Genomic DNA, 25,235 nt, shown 5'->3' with positions numbered 1-25,235 from the left:
GCAAAGGGAAGAGTCTGCTTCTCTGGACAGTTTCTCCAGGGAGGCCGGATGGATTAGGTGTGGGGCTGAAAGCCGTCGAGGAGAAGTATTCTACTTTCATTTTCTTTCCCTTCTGCTGGGTGATCCAGGTAGAAACACCCTCTTCACCACTAGTTAAATGTGCCTCTCCTGCTAGGGAGTGTTATCGTGGGCCACCCTTGGCATTGAGGAAAGGTGTCGGGGACCTCAGTGTCACAGTGGAGAGAAGTCCTGAAAGCAGGGCAATTTCTGATCTTGCGCTTTCTTACCTCATGATTGGTTGTGGTTAATCTGCATCTACTTCGGCTCTGGGGAAGACCCCTGTGTACTTCAGCATGTGACAATAGGGGAGCACCAATCTGCGGGTGGAGTTGATCTCTCTTAAAAAATGGCGATAGACACCATCTTATTCTAGCAAATTATCCTTTGGTGACTTACCTTTAGGTCTTTGAAATAGACAGTTGTCACCAAGAGTCCATGCCCCTTTTCTGACTTACAGCTGTTTTACAATGTTTAGAAATGGGTCATGTCTTGAGGCAGTGTCATTTATAAAGACTAGCCACATCCCTTCCTCCCAGAACAATCTGAAGCAGGGGGATAGGTGAGCTGCCAGCAGGACATCTTGTGTAAGTTTGGGTCTTATCACCTCCCCCACAATGCCGTCAGCCTTCCATTTGTGGGCTTTTATGTACCGTTTAATTTCCCTGATGTTTACAGTGACCGCTGAATTTCAGGACAGCCCATGAGTGAGAAGATGGTTTTCCTGATGGGGCTGTCAGGGTAGAGATAGACAGATTTTGTCCTGACGCTCTCTGCCGCGTTGCTGGATACTGGTGGTCCAGGAAAGAAAGGACACGCGTGAGAAGCCTGAGTGATAAGAGTTTAACACTTGAGTCTACAGAGTTTGGAAAATTGCCAAAGCAAGGACAGGACTTGGTATCATTGCAGTGTGACTCGATTTCATCCTCTCCACCAGTCATATAAACCTTTCTTTAAATCTCTGGAATTTAATTATGAGGCGCATGGTGCTCAAGTAATGGGGGCAGTTCTATAGGTCTAAGTGGTGGTTGATGGGAATTCTGAAAGTGACCCAGTATAAACTAATAAAGCTGAGGTTAAAATGAACATTCTGAAGTCAGTGCCACCGAACCATCATGAATGTCTGGTGCTGAAATGATCTGAAAGTCCCTTAAATTTTTCATTTGGTAAATAACGTCATCATGTCATTTTTCTTTTGGCCGGAGCACGTACTCGTTTTCTAAAGCCGCGTGTCAAATAGAACACCGGGTGCTGAGAAGGGAGAACCTTCTGGCTTTTCTCTATGGTAAACTGAGGAGGAGGGGGAGGCTGCCAGCCGAGGGTGGGATGCTTTCAGGTAGGTGCTGGGTGCAAGGAGGTGCCTGAAGTCCTGTTGATGGACAGACAGTGGGAGCCCAGGAAGCGGCACTGGGTTTTGCATTAATGAATGCCTGCTGCGCTGCTTGCTCTGGAGACACTGCAGTTTGACTGAACATCATTTATTCAGAACTTGGAATCATTTTTACTTAGGAAGTGGCCTGCTCTCTGTGAAAAAGGGGGTTTACTGAGGGAATTGTTGACATAAGCAGGAGCTTTCCAGAAGGCGTATTTATAGGACTTAGGGAAAAATTCTTTTGCTCCCTGGTCACTGTTGGCCCTGCACTTCTTCCTTGCAGGAGTGCTGCCCTCTCTCCTTGGGGACATCCCTGAGGACATAGAGTGGCTCTGTGAGCTTGCCTTTAAGCTCCGTTGGGCAGTGTCGTGCTGGCTCAGGGTGTCTGCCCTCAGCGTGGAGTTCACCAGAGCGCGAAGGCCATGGTCGAGGACGGGACATGCAAGCCAGAGGCACTGTAGAAGGCGCCTGAACCGGAAGCTTCCTCAGTGGCTTGAAAGCCTCATAAAGAGAGGTGGAAAGAGAATTTTGTTTTGAGGAAAGACGGGATCAAGCCTGGAGGCCCTGGCGCCAGGAAGGGGCAGTTTCTTCTCACCGGTCAGGAAGTGGTTTGTGCCCAGCGGCCATCCCAGCACCGGCTCGGGGCCCAGCCGTCCTCAGCGTGGGTGAGAAGAGGGCAGGCTCTAGGTGCTAGCGTCCTGTGGCTGCTGTCACAGAGGACCATAAACCAGGGGGCAATGCGCTCACACTTCTGAAGTCCAATGTCCAAGTGTTGGCAGGGCCAGGCTGCCTCCAGAATCTGTGGAGAAGAATCTGCCTGTGCCCCTTTCCTGGCTTTCTTTGGTGGAGCTCACCAGCAATCCATGGTGTCTCTGCCTCAGTTGTCCCTTCTGTCTTTGTTCACATTTACTTTCCTCATAAGGAAACCAGTCCCGTTGGGTTAGTGACTGACCCTGCCCCGCCTGACCTGGTTTTAACTTGCCCGATTCCATCTGCAATGGCCCAATTTCCAAATAAGTTCACATGCCCAGTAAGGGACTTGGAGGTAGGACTTCAGCATATTATTTTAGGGGAACACAAGCCGAACCACATCCCTCCAGGTCCCCTTCAGCGTTAGGCTTCTCTTTTTCTTGGTGATTTTAATATTTGTCAGAATGTCGGAGTTAGGGTTGGATGCCGCGATGCCTCATGGAAGACTATCTCTTGGATCTAACTTAGGGTTGGTCCTTGACGTGAGCTGAGACACATTCCTGAGATGCAAACGAGGCATCTCATCAAATGGCCTTTGTGAATATATGCTCATTTATCGAGGCCTGGCTTTAGGATACAAAATCAAGTAGGCAGAGGCAGGCAAATACACGGTAGCAGTTGATCCAAGGAAGTCCTGGATCCCAGAGGCATGGCAACGCCTTGGGACACCAGGGACACCTGCAGATTTCAGAGTGCCACCGGGTCTGGCTACTGGGAGGAGTGGTCCGAGAGTGGATGCTGACCCCATACGGTATCATCTAAAGGGCAAGGGAGATGGAGTTCTGGATTTAGCTCCTGAATCAATTGAATGCCTACCACTCTTTCAGAGGCTTATGAAATTAGAGGGCAAAGACCGACCCAACACCAGTGGTCAGTTTTATACTGTTCCTCGGCTGGGGAGGGCAGTTGTCTTTTCAACAGCTTATGAGGAAACAGAAGCCCACCCGCAGCGGTGGGCAGGGAGGGGGGGCAGGAGCTCACCTTCCGAGCGCTGCACTCGGCTTGTCACGTTGTTGCAGAGCTTGGCAGTGGGAACAATGAAACGCCATTTTGTAAAGCACGGCCTGCCTTTCCAACTCGTCTTGTTTCCCATTTAGTCCAACGGAGTGAGCTTTTATTGAACCTGACGGTTACAGATTAACTGTGGCTCCCTTAATAAGAAGTAAGCTCAGTTATTTCCTAAGATGATTACTCATCGTTGCTCTCCCAGGTTTGATATTTTAGGTTGCACAGTTGAACTCAAGCAAGGGACAAAGTTAGCGAGGACACCGTTGAATCAATCTCCCGGGTTGCATTTTTAAGAGTGGGTGTAGCAAAGAAAATGCAAGCAGCATCTTGATTAGCACAAAGGAGCATCCGCTTCCCTGGCAGGTTTACCTCAGGATATTCCCACCACCCGGTCCCTTTTAGATTGTCCATTTCGATCAGTCTCTGGGATGAAGGCTCCAGAACGGGCAGATGAGCATCCTGACTAAGCCAGCCCAGCTGACAACGCTTTTTTTTGTACTTTATTGAAGCTGCGTCCTTTCTTCATTTGAGACTCTGTGCTGAAACGGGTGACATGACTCATTGCCGAATGCCAAATGAGTGCAGGAGAAATCTTTTTGTTCTTTTTTATTCTTTCCCATGTGTAAGCACTCTAAACACAGCAATATTTGTAGGAAGGTAAGATGCCATCTGGCCCATTACGTAGTAGCTGATTTCTTATTTTTATCATTAATTTATCTTGAGAGGATGACAAATAGAACAGAATGAGATTTTGGGTTATGCAGCACACCTGGAGTTTCATATAGTGCTTAGTACCTTGTAGTCACAAAGGTGTGGAACTAATGGTTAGATGGAATAATTCATACCCCTGAGCAACTTCCCTACACACAAAAATCGGGTTACATTTTCCTTTGTTGGATCTTGGTGCCCAACTTTGACCATGAAAGACTCATCAGGTCCTTGGCACTGATTTCAGAAGGATTTAGAAGCTTTTTTTCTTCATTTCTTCTGAGAGATGCACATTCTGAAATGACTTCAGAGTATTTTCTAGGCTGAAGCTAGAAAACAACATCATAGTTTGTCTCGTAAGTCAAAACATAATTTGCTTGGCCCAGATCACCATGTCCCATAGAAAACATTAGCCTTAGAGTTTTGACACAGAAGATAAATAAAGTCATGGAGAACCTAGAAATGACAGGCATATTGGATTGCTCGTGTGGATTTACACTAATCTCACTTCCCTTACGGAGTTAAAAGAGAATAGTTTTTCATTTCTCTTGACTGAGTTTGAGGGAAAACATCCTTTGTAGCTAGAAGCTTTTGCCAAACTGCTACCATTGCTTTGTTAAGGAAATATTTTTGTGATTGATTTGGCCAGTTACCATTTCACTCTCAGTTCTTCATTAATTTCACAACACCTTCCATCTTTCCAGGGGCAGAGAAACCCCCGTCCTTCTTCATATTCTAAGCAACAGATCTTTGCCCACCTTAGTTCACCTTCATTCTGGGGGGGTGGGTTTGGTGTCAGTTGTGAGTTTGACCCGTGGTAGACATTTCCCTCTTCCTGTTAAGAACCCATGTCCTTCCTTTCTGCTTTAATAAAGAAAACAAATAAAACATTCTCCTATTTATGGGTTGTCTTGTTCAGTGTGTTGTTCTGAACAAGCAGAAATTGAGAGACCACATTTTTTGAAAGGCCTTGGACACCCTCCTCTTTCTGGGCACAGAGGTTTTAGTCTTCAAAGGATGGATCAACTTGGCTGTCAAAATGAAAGCAGAGAGGCCAGTTGCCCTTGCAAATTAACCATTTACACAAACGCTTCAAAATTGCCTACTTGAAAGAAGCCTGCTCTTTAAAAAGTTGGCACATGGGGACAGAAGTAAAGAAACATTCTCTATTTAGAGACCTTAGTGTCCTGAGAGAGCCAATTTTAGGAATTGCTTATTTTGAGCAGTTGCTCGGTTTGGGGTGACTTGTTGGCTTTCAAAAGGAAATCCTTTTTGTGCCTCTCATTTTTCCCCTCTGCTCCCAGGCCTCTTTGCAGCTCAGAACACATTTCATTGTCTCATGTGGAAGTAATGGACTAAGCAGCATTTTACTCCAGCTTTTTTCCCAGTTACTGAGGCAATAACTGCATTCCAGGGTCAGCAATTACTAGCAGCTTTAAATGCTCACCAAAGGATGATCTGCAGGAAGACTCCATGGAAAACAATTGGGTTTCTTTCTTCCCAAATGTTGTTTGGATTAGTCAGTGCTCTGAGAAATGAGATCCCCCGTTTCTGCCTTCTTTTTTCTGTGGCTCTCTGCTGTTTAATCTTTCTAACCATCATCTTCCACGATGACTTCTGTCTCATGGAGAGGAGGGTCTCAGCAGGATCGGTGAATGCAGGCTCCAAGTGGGAAGTGCATTTCTGTTCCTTGCACGTCTCACTCTTTGGATGCAGCTTACACAAGTGCATGCTCTTCTGCTGGGGGAGGTAGGAGCTGCCCCTGCCAGCCTCCAAACCAGATGTTTGCATCCTTAAATGACTGTGACATCAAGTCATGCTGTCTTCTCACAGGGGGCTCACTGTCCATCAAGCCTTGGCTAGCTCAGGGGCTCATCTCCATGGGCTCTTGCTTAGGTTCTAAGAGAGTCAGAAGGGATATCTGGCGCTTGCCTTTTTTCAGGCACATGAGAGAATTACCAAGAAGCTCATTAAATGGCCTTGATCAGTATGGAACATTAACTCCGTAGAAGATAATAAGCTGTTTACTAACAAGATCGTTTCTGATTTGGGGAAAAGCTACTCCAAAGGTGAATTCCTTGAGGACAGAGAACTTCCCCATAGCTAGAGTGTCATGCATGTCATTCTCTGATATCATTCTGATATGGAATGGGGATTCACGGAAAAGAGTGTCTGCTGGGCTGTGGACGCTGGCATGAAAAGTAAGGCGGAGTATCTCTTTGGTTTTTTTTTTGGAATAAGATATTGTTTAGTTACAACAGCTCCCAAAACCTGGTTTTGAATGTATTTTTTTTTTCCTGAACACTTGTTGCATCACACATTTTTGGGGTAAGATCTCAGCTTGCTAAATCCACAGCTCTGTGCACCAATGATCCCTTTGGGAAACGCTGCTTCATTCAGAGGCCTGTTTGCAAAGGTGGACTTGGCCAGGGCATGCTACAGATTGCATCTGCTGGCCAGGCCGATAGACCAAGCGTGCAAGGAAGCCTTTAGAAAAGAGAAAACCCAGAGAGGGGAACTACCACATCACATCACTTTCTAACTTTGCTTTTATGATGTTCAGGCATCATCATGTCAAATAAGGTCAAAGTGAGCAAATCAACAGATCCACCTTTAGAAAAACACTATTATTTTCACTTGAAATCTGACCCTATCTTCCACAGAAAGCAAAGGCGAGTCTTATATTTGGGGGGATCCAAGTGAACCAGTTTCATCGACGGGTCTCCGACTCCAGCCGGGCGGGCATGGAGGGCTGGGAGGGCAGGTCCCCGCCATACTCGTGGCAGCCATTGCCTTCTAACAGGTGCTTTCCTCATCACCCCAAGCTTTGTGTGGCACTTCCTTTTTCTCCATCAGCTTGTTTTCTTCAGTGCTGGAGTTTTTGCTTAGGACTGTGGGGGCAGCTGGGCGCAGAGGCTGTCAGCTCAAGGCCAGGAGGCCACCCTCCTCCTATCGCCAGGAGCACAGCCTCCTGCACCGGTTTATTTCTGTCGTTGAAATTCTGCACCATTTCAGAGCCATCCGGTTATGTCAGTTTCTCTCTCCTCTCCTCCTCGCCTCCCAAATCCTTCCTTTCCCCTCTCCCTGGTTCTGCCATCTTCTCTACCGTTGGTACTTCCTTGTCTCTTCTCCTGTCCTCTAGTCCCCTGCTTTCTTGGGGCTCCCCAGTCCACAGAGGCTTCCTTTCTCCCGGGCAGCATCTTGATCCTGAGCAGTGGGGTTGGTGTCTTCCTGCACCAGGGAGGACACCTGTGTCGAGAAGCTAGCAGAGACTGCCCGGGCAGGGCTTGGGGCAGTGGGGGAAGGGGCACTGGCGAGCTCAGGAAAAGCCACCGACCCTCTTCAGCCCCTCTTCACCCCGTGCTGGATTCTCCACAAAGGGACCTGGCAGCTGGAAAGTTCCGTTTCTCGTTGTGTATGATCGCGTCTTAAATTCATTCATTCCTCTTTTAGGGCAGGCTGATTTCTAGACTGAGGTTTCTATTACATCTGCCACTCATGATGTTCAAAGGTAGACTGGGATTGATCATCCTTTTATTTAAAATATTTGAAAATCTACTTTAAATAGATAATGTATTTCAGGGAGTACAGAATATGCTCTTTTGGAGAACTTCCGTTTGTAGCTCCTATGTTTCAAATGTTGATTTTCAAGCCCCAGACTGCATGCCCAGCTACTCTGGATTCCTGGACTGTGCCTGCAGTGAAAACTTTGGGTCCAGTTCCTTTCAGAGATGCCTCTGAGACCTTCAGGTTCAAAACCGGAGCTTTGGCTGTGTCTCTCCTTGTGCGTTTCTCCTCTCCATCTAGATATGGGATTCCCGCTTATAGTTGAGCCTCATTATTTGCCAGTTGCATATTTGTGACTTCATCTACTCACTGACATTTATCTATAACCCAAAGATCCATGCTCAATGCACTTTCATGTGCATTTGCAGAAATATGCAAGGCTGTGAAAAATTGGAATTGCCTGATGCACATATTCCCAGCCCAGGTTGAATAAGGCAACACCCGGTCTTGTTTTAGTTCTTAATGCTAGAAACAAATGTCTTTGACGTAGTATACTTTGTACCACTTTCCCCCCATTTTTGTGCTGTTTGCTGGTGATTTCACTTTTTACAATGGCCCTTGCATAGCGCCAAAGTGCTGTCTAGTGTTCCTAAATGCAGGAAGACTGCGATGTGCCTTACGGAGAAAATATGTGTGTTAGATGAGCTTCACTCATGTGTGAGTTATAATGCCATTGGCTGCAAGTTCCATGTTAATGAATCACAGCTATATAATAAATAAGCTGCCTTTGACCAGCAGTACACATAAAACAAGGTTATATATTAATTGGCTGATGAAAATGTTGTGACCAGTTGGTAGAAACCTAACCCTGTTTTTCCCTGGGGAGCAGTGGCTCAGGATTTGCTGAGTCCGTGTTTGTGTTGACATCATAGATCATAACTACTGTGGATAATAAAGAACCAACTGTACGCAAATATCCTTGAACTTGATTCTTCCCTTTCCAGTCATCTCCTCACAGCTCGCCTTCTCCCGTGGCGGCTTCCCCCCTTCTTGTCTCCTCTCAGAGCTGCCAGGCTGACCCCCTAAAGGCCCTTCTCAACTTGCTATTCCGCTGACCTTCAGCACTTGCCCCTCTGGTGGGCTGCAGTCTCCTTTCCCGTTAAGTTCCCCACAATCTGCATGTTGCTGCCTTTTCCCACCCACTAGCTGCCCGGAGTGGCTCCTTCCAGACTCGGCAGTGACCTTGAGGGCGGGCAGCCTTGACTCGCTGCCTTGCCCTTCCGCCCCCTCCCCCTGTCAGTGCCCTGCTTTCTCTGCACATTCGATGTCACCTCTTCCTGCCCCTCAGCAGGAAGTCATTCTCTTGTGATTCCCCCAGATTGGAGATGGGGCCAGCTTTCCTTCTATGGTTCTTTCTACCCGGCCATCTTGATTTTTCACCTTAGACTTGCTTCGTTTCACCCATCCCAGTTCAATTTGCATGTCCCCATCTTGGGTAGCCCCAGAGTTGGGGTTTCTACCAGCTCCCCCTCCCCCAGTGGTGGTGTGGGATACTCAGCTCCAAGGACCTCTCAGAGCAGCTCTGGCCACCTGGCTTTTGGCTTCCGTCTGAGGGGACTCGGATCTTCTGTCTTCTTATCCACCTTGACTTCATCAGCAGTGCTCTCCCTGCCATCTACCACACACGCGCAAACTTCTGCATCTCTCTTCACACCCTACCCATCTCTTAACCATCCCACCAAGCCCAGGACAAATTCCTCTCCCCCCAGGAAGCTTTCCTCAACTCTTCCTCCTGGAAATAAACTCTCTGACCGAATTGCACAGCAAATGAACCACACAGTATCTCCTGCGAGCTCCCGAGAGCATCACACCTGCTTGCTTTGCCTTCTCACCACCCTGCCGTGTAAGGCCCTGCAGGGGCGCTGAGCATGCTGGTTACCTGACAGACTGACTGACAGCGGGGTATCGCGACCAAACCCTACAGCCATTGGTAGAATTCTTCGCAGGTGGGGCTCCCCGGCCCAGCAGTTTATAGGTTTCCAAGCCTCTTTCCATCACCCCACTATGTGTCTTTATGATACCATTTGGTATTGTTGGTTTTCATTCTCTTTCCAGTGTCATTTTGCTATGCTCCAAGCTCTAGGCTGAGCTCTTAAGACTGGCCCAGAGTTTTACCATTTCTCAAGGATCTGTAGGATAAAGGCTGCCACACAGCCGACCTTTGCTGTCCATAAGAATGTTTGAATCCACACCTACCTCATTCTGAGCAGAAAGGGCAGGAGAATGCTGCACTTAGGAGAAAGTCGTGTGTGGATGGGAACTTAGTAAGTTATGATTGATACCTACATTTCGTTTATGCATCTTAATTTTGAGAGAATTTTAAGAGCGGCTACTGGGTAATACTTCTGGGAAAGGTGGATTGTTTGTAAATCAGAAAGTATTTTAGTGACAGTTCTGCACATAAGTTCACGGCAGTAGATTTTTCAGGGGCTGGGTTAAAATGGAGAATTACAGTAGATATTTATGAAGTCGTTCATGCCAAGGTTAATACTCAGTTAAAAGGGAAAAGAATAAGAGTAATATGGAATTCAGTCAGATCGGTAGATTTATATGTTAATAAAACAAGCACGTTCTTATTTAATGGGTAGTTAAATGTCTGCTTTAAAATATTCCAACCTCATGTCTGGCGCAAGCCTCAGCTGCTTTGCAGTTCCTTTACATTTGGATTTTCTTCTCTGTTTTCTAGACAGCGTCGCAGGGGCCGGCAGGAACCCTTGTCTGCAACATGAGTTTAGCTCCTGGCCACGGTCGCTGCGTCACTGTGGTGCCTGCGCTTCTGCGCCCGCTCTCTCTGACGTGGGTGGGGTGGTGTTGAGCTGTGGACGGTCTGCAGAGGTTGATCTCCTGGTGGGTCTGGGCTGACCCTCGGGCACGGAAGGGCACTTGGCTGCTAGCTTAGCCACTGCGTGCCCACTGGTCAAATGTCTTTGCACTGTTGATGTCATCCCAGGCACAGTAAAAGCTGCTAAGGTCCCATTTGGGTGTGTAGGATTGTAGGACTTCAGCTCCCACGGGAGCTACTGTTTGCCCAGCTTTTTGTGAGTTCATCCTTGGCCATCCTTCCCTTGGGTGTAGCCTTTCAAGGTCAAGGGGCTTGGACTTGGAAGTCTGATGTGAGGGGCCCGCATTCAGCAGAAGTGTGTTCTTTCCTGCAGTGCTTGTTGTCTGCCCCATCACTGACTCAGCCTCTAGACCTAAATGTTAGCCCTGATTTTCATTTAATTCTGACATATGGATGGCTGTTGAAATTGCCAGCTATACCTGACAGCAGCCAAGAGAGCTGTCCAACTTCCTCATTTAAATATTGATTAATATATAAACCAATAAATGCAAGGGAATCTTAGTGATTGCTGTGAAAACAGGTTTTAAGAGTCAAAAAGGAAGTTCACATATTCAAGCATACCATTTAATAAAATCCCAACTAAAAATATTTGCTGCCACACCCAAAGTAGATATTACTGGAGTTGTGTACCAGAAATTGGGAGCTCCTAGAAATTTTTCCCAGACGGAGTATGTCTTCTGACCTCAGGGAGAGCTCCCCTTTCCCTCCCTTGGCCTCGAGGTTTTACATCTGTGCCTCCTTCTTTCCAAAGGATGATGTCACAGATTTTCAGAGACTGATCTGGGACCTCCTAGGAACTGGCTGTGCTGGAATGTATAAGTGTGCCTTGGCTGAATGGGATGCATTCGAGGGCGAGTTGGAATGTTATATGGCCCCCTCTGCTTCCCAGGAACAAACTGAAGGAGCTTCCTGATGACATCAGCCCCGTTGGAAGTGAAATTCTAAAATGGCATTGCAGCAGAGGTGCAATTCTTTAAAGTCTGCGGTGCTGAAATTCAGTTTATTCTAAGCAGGCGAATGGCTTTCAGTTAAAAACTGAAGGAGAATGTGTGGGAGTCATGCATAGAACAAGAGCCAGGACGTTCTGGGAAGTTCTCCCAACTTCTTTTCGTCATTTGCAGCTGCCACCTGAGTGTATGGGTGAGGCCAGACAACATCAGGAGGCTTCAAATTTATAGCAGCCGAAGCCGCAGACAGGCAGGGGCAGAAAGAAAAGAGATGATGTAGGAGAACAGAAAAAGCGTGAGCCCTGAACTCAGTGCGTGAAGCAGTGGGCATCCTTAACCGATGAGGGCCACGTTCTGCTTATGCATAATAAATGGGAAGGTCCTATTTCTTGAAGTTCTGCCGGGCACATTTATGGACAGGCTGGTGTTTTGTGGTAGTCTTTCTATCAGATAGAAATGTCAAGCTTTCAGGATTTTTATATAATAAATTCAGTGAGGCAGTTGGACAGTTTTCTTTGGTGTTAGTAAAGTGACTTGTTTTTATGCATTCGGGCTTATGTTTCTCATAATTCTGCACCGGATAAATTGATAGGCAAATAAAATACAAACTCCAGTTTTTTGACATGGTTTATTCTGTACCGTCTGCCTTTTTCTCCTGTGTTTAAAATGCCTTCCTTAAGGTATCACATATTCCAAAAAAAATGGAATGAAAGAACAGTCAAAAAATAGGTAAATTTGTGCAAACAATCTGATTTTGACTTTCAGCCTCTTGAAGTAATTAAAATGGGCTTGAAATAAAAGTCCCTTTGGATATTTCATGAGATTTGTATTAATTGGTTAACAGTATTTGGATTTTTATTTACCCCTTACCAAAGAAGGAAATTCATTGATGGCCTTTAGGCAGGACAATTGTATTTTGCATTTGACAAATTGTGTTTGTAGATTTCTTAGCCACCCTGGGTTACTCAGCTTCAAGCCTTAAGTTTCTAAGGCAGCATATGCTGGTTGAGCAGGGTATTGATTGAATGGTCTAGGGTTGGTGACCAGTGGCTACAGCTTCTTTTAAAATGGGCTAATAATATAAGCACCCTCTTGATACAGAGGTCGAGTGGACATAGCCATCCCAGAATGGAGGAGTGGAGTATGGATGGGAGTGGAATTGCTGATGCTTTGTTCTGGAATTGTGATTCATGATTAGTGATGGAAGTAAATGTGGCATTGAGGTGGAGAAAGTGGCCATGATGACTGCTGGGGGTGGGGAGTGGGAAGAAGAGATGTGATGTGAGGGCATTTTCAGGACTTGGAGTTGTCCTGGGTGGTACTGCAGGGACAGTTACTGGACATTGTGTGTCCTCTCATGGCCCACTGGGTGGACTGGGGGAGAGTGTAAACTTAAATGTGGACCATTGACCATGTGGTGCAGCAGTGCTCAGAGATGTGTTCACTGAGTGCAGTGCGTGTCCCATGATGATGGAGGAGGTGGTTGTTGTGGGAGGAGTGGGGTGAGGGGGGTGGGGGAGTATATGGGGACCTCATATTTTTTAAATGTAACATTAAAAAATAAATAAAGACAAAAAAAAGGTCTAATGGTAGAATCTTTTTTTTTTTCTTTTTTGCAGCACTGCTTTGTAAGAGTCAGGCTTGAGTGCCTGTGGCTGTGGAGTCTCTGTATGCTACATGATTGAGGACCACTGCTTCCACCCTTTCTTTCCTTGGTAAGAAACCCAAGTGGCGAAGGATGAAACCAAGATTACTGAGATACTTTGATAGCTTATGAGCTTCCCTTACATCTGATGTTAAAATGGCAGTGTAGGAGTGAATGGTCTTCAGGAAGACCAGTCTTCTCATGACAAAACTCTCTTTTGGATTAATCTCACTGCAAAATCACCCAGGAACCTCAAAGACCCCAAAGTTGTCCCTGAATCGTAGCATTTTTCTGACTCAATGTGATTCCCTAATTGCATTCCATTTCGACTCTGCTCCAGTTACTTCTGCGCCCCTGGAGTCATTTTGCAGCAGAGACCATTGCGCTCTCACATTTATGATCTGGGATTGTCTGCGGTTCCTGGACCTCTGGGCAAGGCCCAGATGCCCAGTGATGTCCTGCAGCTCCTCCCCTGACAGGCCTCCACACGTCTTGATTCCACTGGCCGCCAGGTAGGAATGGCCCGCGACCTCCCAGGGGTCCCTCCCCTTCCCAATTCTGCCTCTGAGTCTTCAAAGACCAGCTCAGAGGTCACGACTTCAGGGAAGGCTAAGCCTTGTCTCCCTCTCCATTAATACCTGGCCCTACCTCTCAGGGGGACTGGAAGAGGGGGCGTGGAAGAGGATTGGGGCATCTCAGGGAGGAACAAGTGAGCAAGGGAAAAGGGTCCAAATCTCATTACATACATGGATCCTTGGAAAGATTTTATTAGTGATATTTTTATACTCAATTCTCTTGTCTAGTCCGTACATTTTAGAGAAGAAGAACTTGAGTGTCCACATTTGATGTCCACTTACTTTGTCTCCCTAACTCAAGTAAAAACCCTTCCTGTGTCACTTCACAAAATGCCTTCCTAGTTATAGATGTATAATTGTATAATTTTAAAAATAATTTTTGGTGTAATTGTATACTTGGAGACTTCCATGTAATTGTGTTATAATTGTATGCAAATTTTTGTATAATTTTTGTAAAATAGATAACTGTTCCCACTCTAAAATATGGGTTGTCTGTTTCCAGTGTTCTTGAAGAAGGAAGGTGGTTAAATGATCTTGTACTGGGCCCTGTGGATGTGTAGACATTTTCAGCTGAAAGAGACTGGCAATTCTCTTGTCTAGTCCTTACATTTTAGAGAAGAAGAACTTGAGTGTCCACATTTGGTGTCCTCGAGGCCACATAGATTCAGTTTTACCTAATTTAGTCATGAAGGAACTAGGACATAAACCAAGTCCTAGCAGGTTTTAGACCTCAGAGGGTCTCCATCCTCTGTCCTTTTCTCCATGGAGAACCACACAATCCAAGAGCTGGAAGGAAATTTAAAGCTCACATTGAGCCTGTCTGAGGTTGTTTCGGGTGTATGTTTATTATGATAATACAATAAAAGTAGTATTAGCTAATGTAAATTCTTACTGAACCAGGGCCTGTGCTAAGTAATGTGTTCAACTGTCAAAACCCTCTGAGGTAGGTACTATTATAATACTTCTTTTAAAGATGAGGAAACTGAGGCACAAAGAGGTTCTAAGTCTATCCGGCACTACAGCTTTGCGGAAAGGAAGGTCTGGTAAACATTATTTTGTTAATCTGCAAGGCATAGCTCATTTGTAAAATAAGTTCAGATAGTATTTGCAATTCTGGACTTTATGTAGTTTCTAAATGCAACATCCTATTTTGCACCCTCATTGTCTGCTGCTTATACTTATTAAGACAAAATTACCTTGGGCTGTTTGATTATTATGCAGAAAAATATACTAATCTCAAATCCTCTTTTTTATTGTGAGCAAAGACATGTTTAAAGAGTCAAGTTTGAACAGAATTGACATACTTAAGCCAGGAGATAACATGGTAAAACCTCTTGTCATAGACAAGTGAAGTGGTTTTTTATTTTTGTACTTAACTTTTTTTTCATTTTTTAAAGAAATTTATTGAAGTATATCACTCATACATCAACATACATATATAATTGTATAGTAATATTGTCAACTTACAAAACTAACAAATATAACATCCTACAGAACTCCCTCACCTCACCCTATCACTAATACCTTGCGTTGTTGTTAAAACTTTTTAACTAATGATTAAAGAGCATTGTCAAAATAGTACTACTAACCAAAGTATTTTCCCGTAACCCTCCATTATTATTATCTTTGTATCATTTATATATGAACATACATAAAAGCAATAAGTATTTAGTAAAAGTTGTGAACTTACAAAGCAAACACGCATAACATCATACAGGGATCCCATACATCAACCCTCCACCAACACCTTGCATTGTCGTGCGATGTTTGTTATAAATTATGAAAGAATATTGTCAAAATCTTACTACTAATCATAGTCCTTATCTTATATTTGGTGTATTTTGCCCCCAACTCATCCTATTATTATTAAAAAAAATATATATATATGTATTTTTATCTCCCCCTTGCAGCTTTTTACATGCTGTCTGCTCTCTGTGTCCATTCGTTGTGCATTCTTCTGTGTCCGTATTTATTTATTTTATTTATTCCCCCCCTCCACCCCTTGCAACTTATTTTACTGTCTGCTCTCTGTCCATTCGCTGCACCCTCTTCTGTGTTTTTGCTTGTCTCCCTTTTTTGTTGCGTCACTTTTGCTGAGTTGGCTCTCTGCGGTGCTTGTGGGTTGGGTGGCACTCCGCGGCACTTGTGGGCAAGGCAGCACTCTTGTGGTGCCTGGGCTGGTGGCTCTCCACAGCATGCGGGTGAGCCTGCCTTCACAAGGAGGCCCCAGACGTGAACCCAGGGCCTCCCATATGGTAGATGGGAGCCCAAGTGATTGAGCCACAGCCGCTTCCCATATTTTTTAAATGTATTTTTTATGACAGAAGTTATAAACTTATAAAACAACCATGCACAAGTACAGAATTCCTGAACAACACCCCTCTGTCAACATACCACACTGTGGTGGAGATTTGTTACAAATAATATAATATCATCTGATTGTTACCACATCCATATTGTACATTTGGGACACATTTTCCATACTGCCCCATTATCAACACAGTACCTCTTTGTCATAGATGCAAGAATATTATATTATTACTACTAAACACAGTCCAGAGGTCACTCTAGTTGTGTCTTTCCCATGCTTTTCCACATTCCCACCACTCTGTAATAGTGATGTACATTTGCTCTAGCTAACAAAGGACACTCTTCCATCTGTAACTTCAACCACAATTCTCATCCACCTCTTGGTTTATTGTGCTATTTTGTTCCTAGAATATTCTCTAGCATTCTGTTAATTGGCATTTATATACCTAGAGTACCACCATTTCCAGCTACATCCCAATTTATGAACTACCTGTTAGTATGTGTTACCATCCACACTATATATTTCTACACTTTTACAGTAAAGCTAATTAAAACTCTTACACACATTAAACATTAGTAGTCCATGTCAGTCCTCCTCTTGTCTCCTATAAGAATCCACCACCTAACATGAGGTCTTTTTTTTTTTTTCAATTTTTTTAAAGTTTTATTTTTTATTTATTTCTTCCCCCCCAGTTGTCTGCTCTCTGTGTCCATTCGCTGTGTGTTCTTCTGTGACTGCTTGTATCCTTAGCAGCGGCACCGGGAATCTGTGTTTCTTTTTGTTGCGTCATCTTGTTGTGTCAGCTCTCCATGTGTGTAGTGCCATTCTTGGGCAGGCTGCGCTTTCTTTTGCACTTTACGGGGCGCGGTCCTTGCGTGTGGGCCTCCCCTACGCCGGGAACACCCCGGCATGGCACGCACTCCTTGCGCACATCAGCACTGTGCATGGGCCAGCTCCACACAGGTCAAGGAGGCATGGGGTTTGAACCACGGACCTCCCATGTGATAGGCGGATGCCCTATTCATTGGTCCAAGTCCGCTTCCCACCGCAAGGTCTTGAAGCTATTTTCCTACAATTTCTTCTAGAAGCTTTATGGTTCTTGCTTTTATTTTTAGGTTTTTGATCCATTTTGAGTTGATTTTTGGATAAGGTGTGAGATAGAGTTCCTCTTTTTTTGGCAGTGGATATCCACTTCTTTCAGCACCATTTTTTGAATGGCTGTTTTGCCCAAGCTGTGTGGGTTTGACCATACATGTGAGGGTCTATTTCTGAACAATCAGTTTGGTTCCATTGGTATATGTGTCTCTCTTTATGCCAGTACCATGTTGTTTTTACCACTATAGGTAATATAATTTAAAGTCTAGAGAGGAGAGTTCACTTTTCCTTTTTAAGATGTTTCTGGCTATTCAGGACCACTTACCCTTCCAAATAAATTTGATAATTGTGTTTTCAATGAAAAAAATACTGATGGACTTTTTATTAGGATTTCATTGAATCTGTATATCAATTTGAGGGGAGCTGACATCTTAATGATATTTAGTCTTCCAGTCTGTGAGTGTGGAATGCTCTTCCAGTTATTTAGGCTTTTTAAAATTTCTTTTAACATTGAGTTGCAGTTTTCTGACTGCTATAAGTGCTTTACATCGTTGATTAAGTTTATTCCTAACTTTGAGTTTTATCTGTCATATTTTATTTTCACCACTCTTTCAACACTTTTAGTTACTTTTATTGATATAATCTTCATTTTTAGACTCTCTTCTAGACCTTTGTCTCCTTTCTTTTCTTTTCAGGCTCTAGCACATCCTTTAGAATTTAGAATTTCCTGAAAGTCTGATGTCTTGGTTAGAAATTCTCTCAGATTCTCTTTAACTGTGACTGTTCTAAACTCACCCTCATTTTTGAAAGATAATCTTGCTGGATATAAGATTCTTGGTAGAATTTTTTCTCTTGTAGTATCTTAAATATATCACACTACTGTCTTCTTGCATTCATGGTTTCTGGTGAGAAATCAGCACTTAATCTTATTGGGCATCCTTATATGTTATGCATTGATTTTCTCTTGCTGCTCTCAGAATTCTCTCTTTGTCTTTGGCATTTGACATTCTGATGAGTATGTGTCTCAGAGTTGGTCTATTTGGATTTTTTCAGATGGGAGTATGTTGTCCTTCTTGGACATGGATATCCATGTCCTTTAATAGGGTTGGGAAGTTTTCTACCATTATTTCTTCAAATATTCCTTCTGCCCCTTTTCCTGTCTCTTCACCTTCTGCGACACCCATGACATGTATGTTTGCATGTCTTTTGCTATCATTTAGTTCCTGAAACCTTGTTCAAATTTTTCCATTCTTCATCTGTTTTTTGTATGTTCACTTTCAGAGGCCATTTCTTCAAGCTCACCATTTTTTTCTTCTGCCTCTTCAAATCTGCTATTATATGATTCCAATGTTTTAAAATTTCATTTATTGTGCCTTTCATTCCCATAAGATCTGCTGTTTTTCTATGCATGCTTTCAAATTCTTTGTGCTCATCCAATGTCTTCTTAATATCCTTAATCTCTTTAGCCATCTCATTGAATTTATTAAGGAGATTTGTTTGAACATCTGTGTTAGTTGTTTTATCTCCTTTGTGTCATCTGGAGGCTCATCTTGTTCCTTTAACTGGGCCATATCTTCCTATCTTCCTCTTTCTTGGTGTGGATTGTAATTTTTTCTTGGTGTCTTGGTACCTCGCTTATTAGAGTATTTATTCTGGGTGCAGTTTTTCTCTTTAGTTTAGGACTTCCAGCCTTTTCTCCTTTGCTGGTTGTGCAGTAGAAACCAAGGATGTAGTTGGTGCTATAAGCTGTGGAGGCTAAAGCTGCCCTGATTATCCCAGGGACCAGTGAAGCTTCTCCCAACTTTCCTTTGCCAGTGGTAGGGACAGAGTCACAGCTGTGTGGAATAATCCAAGTCATACAGGCCTAGACTGTAATTGCCCAGAGAGACTGATGAAGCTTCAGGTCCCTTTCTCTCCTGCCTGGGGCAGGGATGGAGCTGCAGGTGTGGGCAGCAATCTGTGCAGTGTGGGTCCAAGATGACTGCAGTTGCTCTGATAGACTTCCAATTATTCAGTCTGTCCCAGTCAAAGGTACCTGCAGTTACCTGGATAGGCTGGTGCAGGGCCCACCAGCCTCTCCCCTGCCAGAGGTGGGGCTGAAGCCTAGGCTAGGGCTGCAGTCTAATCTGGGTGAAAGAAACCATTCTTATCGTTACTGTGATTTTTGGTCAGCCTGGCTTCCCCTCATGCTGGGGGTGGAGTCAAAATGGCGGCTGCCAGCCTCCTTCTGACCTGGATAAGTTCAAACATTAGCTGTTCTTAGGGTTATATTCTAGACAGCCGAATCCACCAATCAGTAGCTGAATTCAGTGGCCAATCGTCTCCTCCTCCCCTGTTTTTGGAAATTCACCTTCAAATTCCAGGCACAGAATAGCTCTTGGGATGGCTTACGCTGCCAAAGTAGGATAATCACCAGCCTCTGTGGCTTGGTCAGTAATTTCCTGGAGCAGCCGGTGCTGGTCCCCCCAGCTTCTTCCCTGCTGGAGGTCGGGCTAGGGCCTAGGCTAGAGTTGCAATCTGATCTGGATGGGAAGAAGCCAGTCCCTATAGCACTGTGATTTTCAGTCTGCTTTACTTCCCCTCTTGCCAGGCATGGAGTTAAGATAGTGGCTACTGGCCTCTTTCTGAGTTGTACAGGTTCATGCTTCAGCTGTTCTCAGGATTATATTTTAGCCTGCTGAAGTTACTTATCAGTGGCTGAAGTTGGTGCCCAACTGTCTCTTCTTCCCCTGTTTTTGGAAAGTGGTGCTTCCAGTTGTAGCTGCAGAACAGTTCCCAAGGTGGCTTGTGCCACCAGTGGAGGATGGACACCAGCCTCGAGGGCATGGAGCACTCTACTTATGAATCTTCTCTGAAGATGGACAGTCTTCTCCTTCCATTCCTTCAGGGATGTTGCAGGATGCTCTTCTGGTCTCCTGGAGCCCCCAAACAGGTGCTTCAGCTAGCTCCAGATAGCTCTGGGTGTTTGCTAACTGCCCTGTAGCAGAAGCTGACCCTAGGAGCTCCTCACTCCCCCACCATCTTGCTGGTTGTCCCTCCTGTACTTAACTTTTTATACTGCGAAAGGATGCTTCTGACACTTAAAGCTTATTTCTACCAGTTATTTTCTAAAAAGATGGGCAAAGAAAAATGAAAAAAAAGAAAGCCATTTTATTTGTGTTCATTTGAGGAGTTTAAGCAGGGAGCTATGCTATTCTATCCTTCCTTCTTTCATTCGTCGAAATAGATAATTATAGCAAGCCAATGAGCCTGATGTAATAGAATTTTGGAGGCATACCTTTTACAAGGGGCTACTGGTCCCTGGATACTTGTCCCATAAATAATGGAAAAGTGATACTCATTTTAATAGCAATGATTCAAAATTAAAATCCTGAAAATGAAAGTAATGAAGAACTATTTAGAGTACCTATTAAATTGGAAGTTGCAGACTTCCAAGTTGCAGACTAATATTTTTAATATAGCCCATTTATCTTAAGCATATGCACATATTCACACGCATACATTTTCCACACACACGTACATGAGTGTTATAAAAAATCCCCATGCACATACAGGAATGTATGCCAAAATCTAAACTGATGTCCTCTGGGATGGAGGGTGTTCATCATAGGTGTTTGCACTTTATGAGCCATATAGTCTTTATCTAAAAGTTGTTTTTAGGACTATTCTTATTCTTGCAATTTATAATCGAAACAAGTACACATATTAAAGTCATGAATGCTCATTATAGGAAATACTTAAATGAAGGGGAAACATTCACCCATAATCCCTCCACCCAGAGACAACCATTGCTGGCATTTAATGTAGTTCTTTACAATATATTTTTGTATAATATTTTACAGAGTTGAAAAAATACTAGACATAAAAATTATATATACAAAATTAGTATACTGCTTTTACGTTTGTTATACACTCCTCATTATATTTTTGCTAATTATTAATAGTCCTAAATTTAATGTATATATCATATCCCATCGTATGAAGGAACCGTAATATATCTAACCATTTCTCTTCTGCTGGACATATAGGTCCTTTCCAGTTAACAAAAACATAGGTAATACTTAAACGAACATGAAAAGGTGGAGTGGAATTCATTCCCGTGCACCTTGGCTTCAGACCTCAGCCTGCCAGTTTTGAGCTTTGTGTAGTTTATAGTAGCATCTCTTTTGTGAAGAATATAGATTTGTGCCTGAAATATGTACCTTGAAAGCAGTGGCATTTTTATTTTAAAGTTTTCTTCTTCTTTTTTTTTTTAAGATTAATTTATTTATTTCTCCCCAATCCCTTGTTGTTTGTACTTGTTGTGTCTGTCTTCCTTATTTCTTTAGGAGGTACCAGAAACTGAACCCAGGACCTCTGTTGTGTGAGGGAGGTGCCTAAATACTTGAGTTGCCTCCGTTCCCTGCCTTGTTGTGTCTCTGATTATGCTTTTCTTCTTGTGTCTCTTGTTATGTGAGCTTGCTGCACCTGCCTGTCACACCAGCTCACTGTCTTCTTTAGGAGGCACCAGGAACCAAACTAGGGACCTCCCATGTGGTAGGCGGGAGCCCAATCACTTGAGCCACATCTGCTTCCCTAAAGCTTTCTTTTAATTGAGAGAGAGGTTGAGTTTTTAAATCAGAATGACTGAAGTTGAATGACTAGTTCACTTGGCCTTGTAAAAGTGGTGTAGATATTTATACACCACCAACAATATATTAGAGTCTGCTTTTTTTTAATATACTTTATTTCTTTTTAAAGATACTTAGGTTACATAAATGTTATATAAAAAATATAGGGGATTCCCATATGCCTGGCTCCCTACACCTCCCACATTTTTCCACATTAACAACATCCTTCATTAGTGTGGTATATTTGTTACAATTGATGAGCACATTTTGGAGCATTGCCACTAAATGCGGATTATCATTTACATTGTAGTTTATACTCTCTCCCACACAATTTTTAAAATTATGACAAGATATATAATGGCCTGTATCTGTCAAGCAGTGCCATTCAGGACAATTCCCTAGTCATGAAAATGCCATATTATGTCTGTTTTCCACTCTCCCTCCCCTCAGAACCTCCAGTGGCCACTGCCTCCATATCAATGGTAAAAGTTCTTCCATTACTAGAATCACAATAAGTCTATAGAGAATAACAGTAAGTCTACTTTAGTCCATTGTTTATTTCTCAGTCCTGAGGATTCTGGGATGGTGATGCCCATTCTGCCTCTAATTGAGAGGGGGCTTAGATCCCATTGGGCAGATTGATGGGACTATCTGGCTTGCATTTGCAGACTCTTTCTGTTCCTTGGGATGGTTGTTGTCCATCATCATCTCCTTGTTGGTTGTACTGGGTGAGTCCAATGAATTGTAGAATAGGTGTTGCAACTCTGTTGAGATTCAGGGCCCAAATGGCACACAGGCGGGCCAAAGATTTAAGTCTCTTGGACATACACCTGTCAACTGTGGTACTAACTATAGGTACATATAGAAGGGGAAGAACCATGTATAAGGCTAAAACTTCACTAAGACTGGGTAGCATCGTCGTCATCATCATCATCATCATTATTTTTGCCAATTTGATTGTATTCATTCTCCTTTTAAGTATAAATTTCATTGCTTACTCATTATGTGATTGATTTTTTTTCACATGAGTGATTAAGAAAGGGAGGAACGTAGAAGAGAGGAAGAGAAAGAAAGAATGTGTGTGTGAAAGAGAGAGAACGTTTTCTTCATATATCTGTTTATGCATTAAGAATAAGAATCTTATATATTTTAAGATTATTTTTAAAAATATTAGTCTTTGTTATTGTTTTTCCATTTAATTCATTCTTTAATTTTGTCCTTTTAAATTTTAAAGGTTTTTTTGAATCCTGTCAAATTTTTCTTCATTATTGTTTCTTTCACTGCTTAGAAATTGAATACATATTTTCTTTTCCTTCTTCTGACCTTGTTTAAGATAGTCAACTACTTAACTCAGGGAGAAGTTATTTTAAAAGTAGATATTTCTTTTTGTAATTCTTCTCACAGTTTTATTCTGATTTTCTTCCTCATTGATCAAAACCAACCCCCAGTTTTACTTTAATGAGTTTGTTCAGACAATCAAAATATTTATACAAATCAGAAAAGACCCCAGCTGTATATCACTTCGTTTTACAAATACTGACCTAGTTTATAAAAATTGCCAAACAACTGAATTCTTTCTTTCTTTTATTTATTCTTCTTTTGGTTAGAGAATGATAAACTTTTTCAGCTTGAGATATTCTACAGCTTTTGCTTGCTTGATTAATATTTTTAACAACTGCATTTCAGTATTTTTCTTAAAAGAGAACTTACTCCATTATGTTGAATATCATCAAATCATAATTTTACTGCTTTGACACATGTCTCATCCTTGTACCTAATTTTTTAAGTTTGTGTTAAATATTATGTGCTGTGCACAGAAGACCAAGCTGAATCTGGACAAATTACACATGTACAGGCTGACCAATCTGTCTTCACTTGTTGAGTTTAGAGTATTTTCCTAAGATATAATATTAATTAACTATGATGTGTATGCAATAAAAATTTCATACATTTCTAAGTTCCAAAAGATCAAATATTAGCTAGATCTCTCCTTCTGAGATGGGCATTAGCCTGCCTTTGGAAAGATCCAACCACAGCTCAACTCTCAGTGTTTAATTTCTTGGGCGCTTCCTGAGTTGCTCTTTTTTTAAAAAATTTATTTCTCTTCCCTCTCTACCCGCCCCCCTGCCGTTTTCTGCTCTCTCTGTCCATTCGCTGTGTGTTCTTCTGTGTCCGCTTGTATTCTTGTCAGTGGCACTGGGAATCTGTGTCTCTTTTTGTTGTGTCATCTTGCTGCGTCAGCTCTCTTGTGTGTGTGGCCCCACTCCTGGGCGGCCTGCACTTTTTCCGTGCAGGACAGCTCTCCTTACGGGGCTCATTCCTTTCACATGGGGCTCCCCTATGCGGGGGACACCCTTGCGTGCACGGCACCCCTTATGCACATCAGCACTGCACGTGGGCCAGCTTATCACACGGGTCAGGAGGCCCTGGGTTTGAACCCTGGACCTCCCATGTGGTAGGTGGGCACGCTATCAGTTGAGCCAAATCCGCTTCTCCCAAGTTGCTCTTGATGTTTCCATTTGGTGCCGTGGAAGACTATGTTGCTGACATGAAGAACGTCACAAGTTGACACATGCTGAGTGCCGTGTTTTGGAATAAAGATTTAGCCTGTCACTCTTAATAATGCCAGAAATACGGAAGCTGTGGACTCCACTGCTCATCATTCCTGCCCTCCTGTCTGGTCAGTTGGAAGGAAAATCTCCGTGAAGCGTTCCGGAAAGGCCCACACAGCCAGAGCAGGCGTGCTTGATCCATGTCTTTCCCTGTTACCAACATTCACAGCAGGACACCTGCCAGCTTTCTTTATCCAGGTTGGACTGCGCTGGGATTCCCACTGTGGAAATCCTTGTTTTCTCTCATTCTCTTCTGTTTGGGGGTTTCATCCTGTCTATCCTTTCTTTAGGCCAGTGTCTGTCATGTGACTTCTTAAAGGCTGGTGACTTCGCGACTCCTAGAGATACTCGCGAACCCCAGACGTGCAGTGGAGTTCAGACGCCGTTTTCTCGTCTGGTCTCTTGTTTAGTTCAGGCTGGCGATGTGTGCGTGCTGCCGATTCTCAGGTGCCCAGTCGAGGGTCAGATATGCGTGGGGTTGTGCGGGCTGGAAGAGCTACACGTGCACGTGGGGCTTCTGCGCTCTCGATCACGGTTGACGGAATTTCCCTGAGGGCATGCAAATAACCCTGTGTTGGGATCTGTGGCTTTCCCGGGCTTGGGGTTTCCCTGCTCTGTAGTCTCCAGCCCCGAGTGTGGGAGAGGCTTCTCTCGCTGCAGGGCTGTCGGAGCGAATCCGTGCGTGTCCTCTCCACTGGAGCTCTTCATGTGGTTTCCATGCATGTGTGTGTGTCTCTTTTAGCCTCGGGGCCCACAAAGGGATCAGAGTCATTTTACTTCATTTGCTTTTGCTTAAAGTTTGGGCGGTAACTGCCCATGGTTAAACCAAAACAGAAGAAGCAAAGGATGGAAGTATGGTTGGGAGATTCTGGGAAGTAAACATTACTATGTTTTCATACAACAGTATCTAAAAATAATGAGTAAAACGTACGTTTCCAGTGCTGAGGGATGAGGTGGGTGGATCTAACTTGTTTACCATGGCTCGGATTTTTTTTTTAGTGGACCTAAATGGGGGTGACTGCTCTGCTCTCAGCTTAGGGGCCACCTACCTTCTGAGAATTGCTCCTCCTCTTTCCAGTGCAAGCCACCTCCTTGCAGCAGTGATTGGTTGAAGACGAGGCACCTCCTCCAGCTGG

At 43.7% G+C, this 25,235-nt stretch overlaps 1 protein-coding gene across 1 annotated transcript in view; it reads left to right on the top strand.

Moving 5' to 3' along the window:
* SEMA5A (semaphorin 5A) overlaps window positions 1–25,235 on the top strand; it is a 539,903-nt gene that overhangs the window by 94,281 nt on the left and 420,387 nt on the right. Inside the window, exon 2 of the mRNA XM_058306809.2 lies at window positions 12,871–12,966. The gene's annotated coding sequence lies outside the window, so the exon portion shown is untranslated. The remainder of the gene's footprint in view (window positions 1–12,870; window positions 12,967–25,235) is intronic.

Source organism: Dasypus novemcinctus, chromosome 2 (genome assembly GCF_030445035.2).
Source record: "Dasypus novemcinctus isolate mDasNov1 chromosome 2, mDasNov1.1.hap2, whole genome shotgun sequence".
Taxonomy (NCBI): domain Eukaryota; kingdom Metazoa; phylum Chordata; class Mammalia; order Cingulata; family Dasypodidae; genus Dasypus; species Dasypus novemcinctus.
The sequence above is the reverse complement of the archived record's forward strand: the minus strand, read 5'-3'. Positions and strand labels throughout refer to the sequence as shown.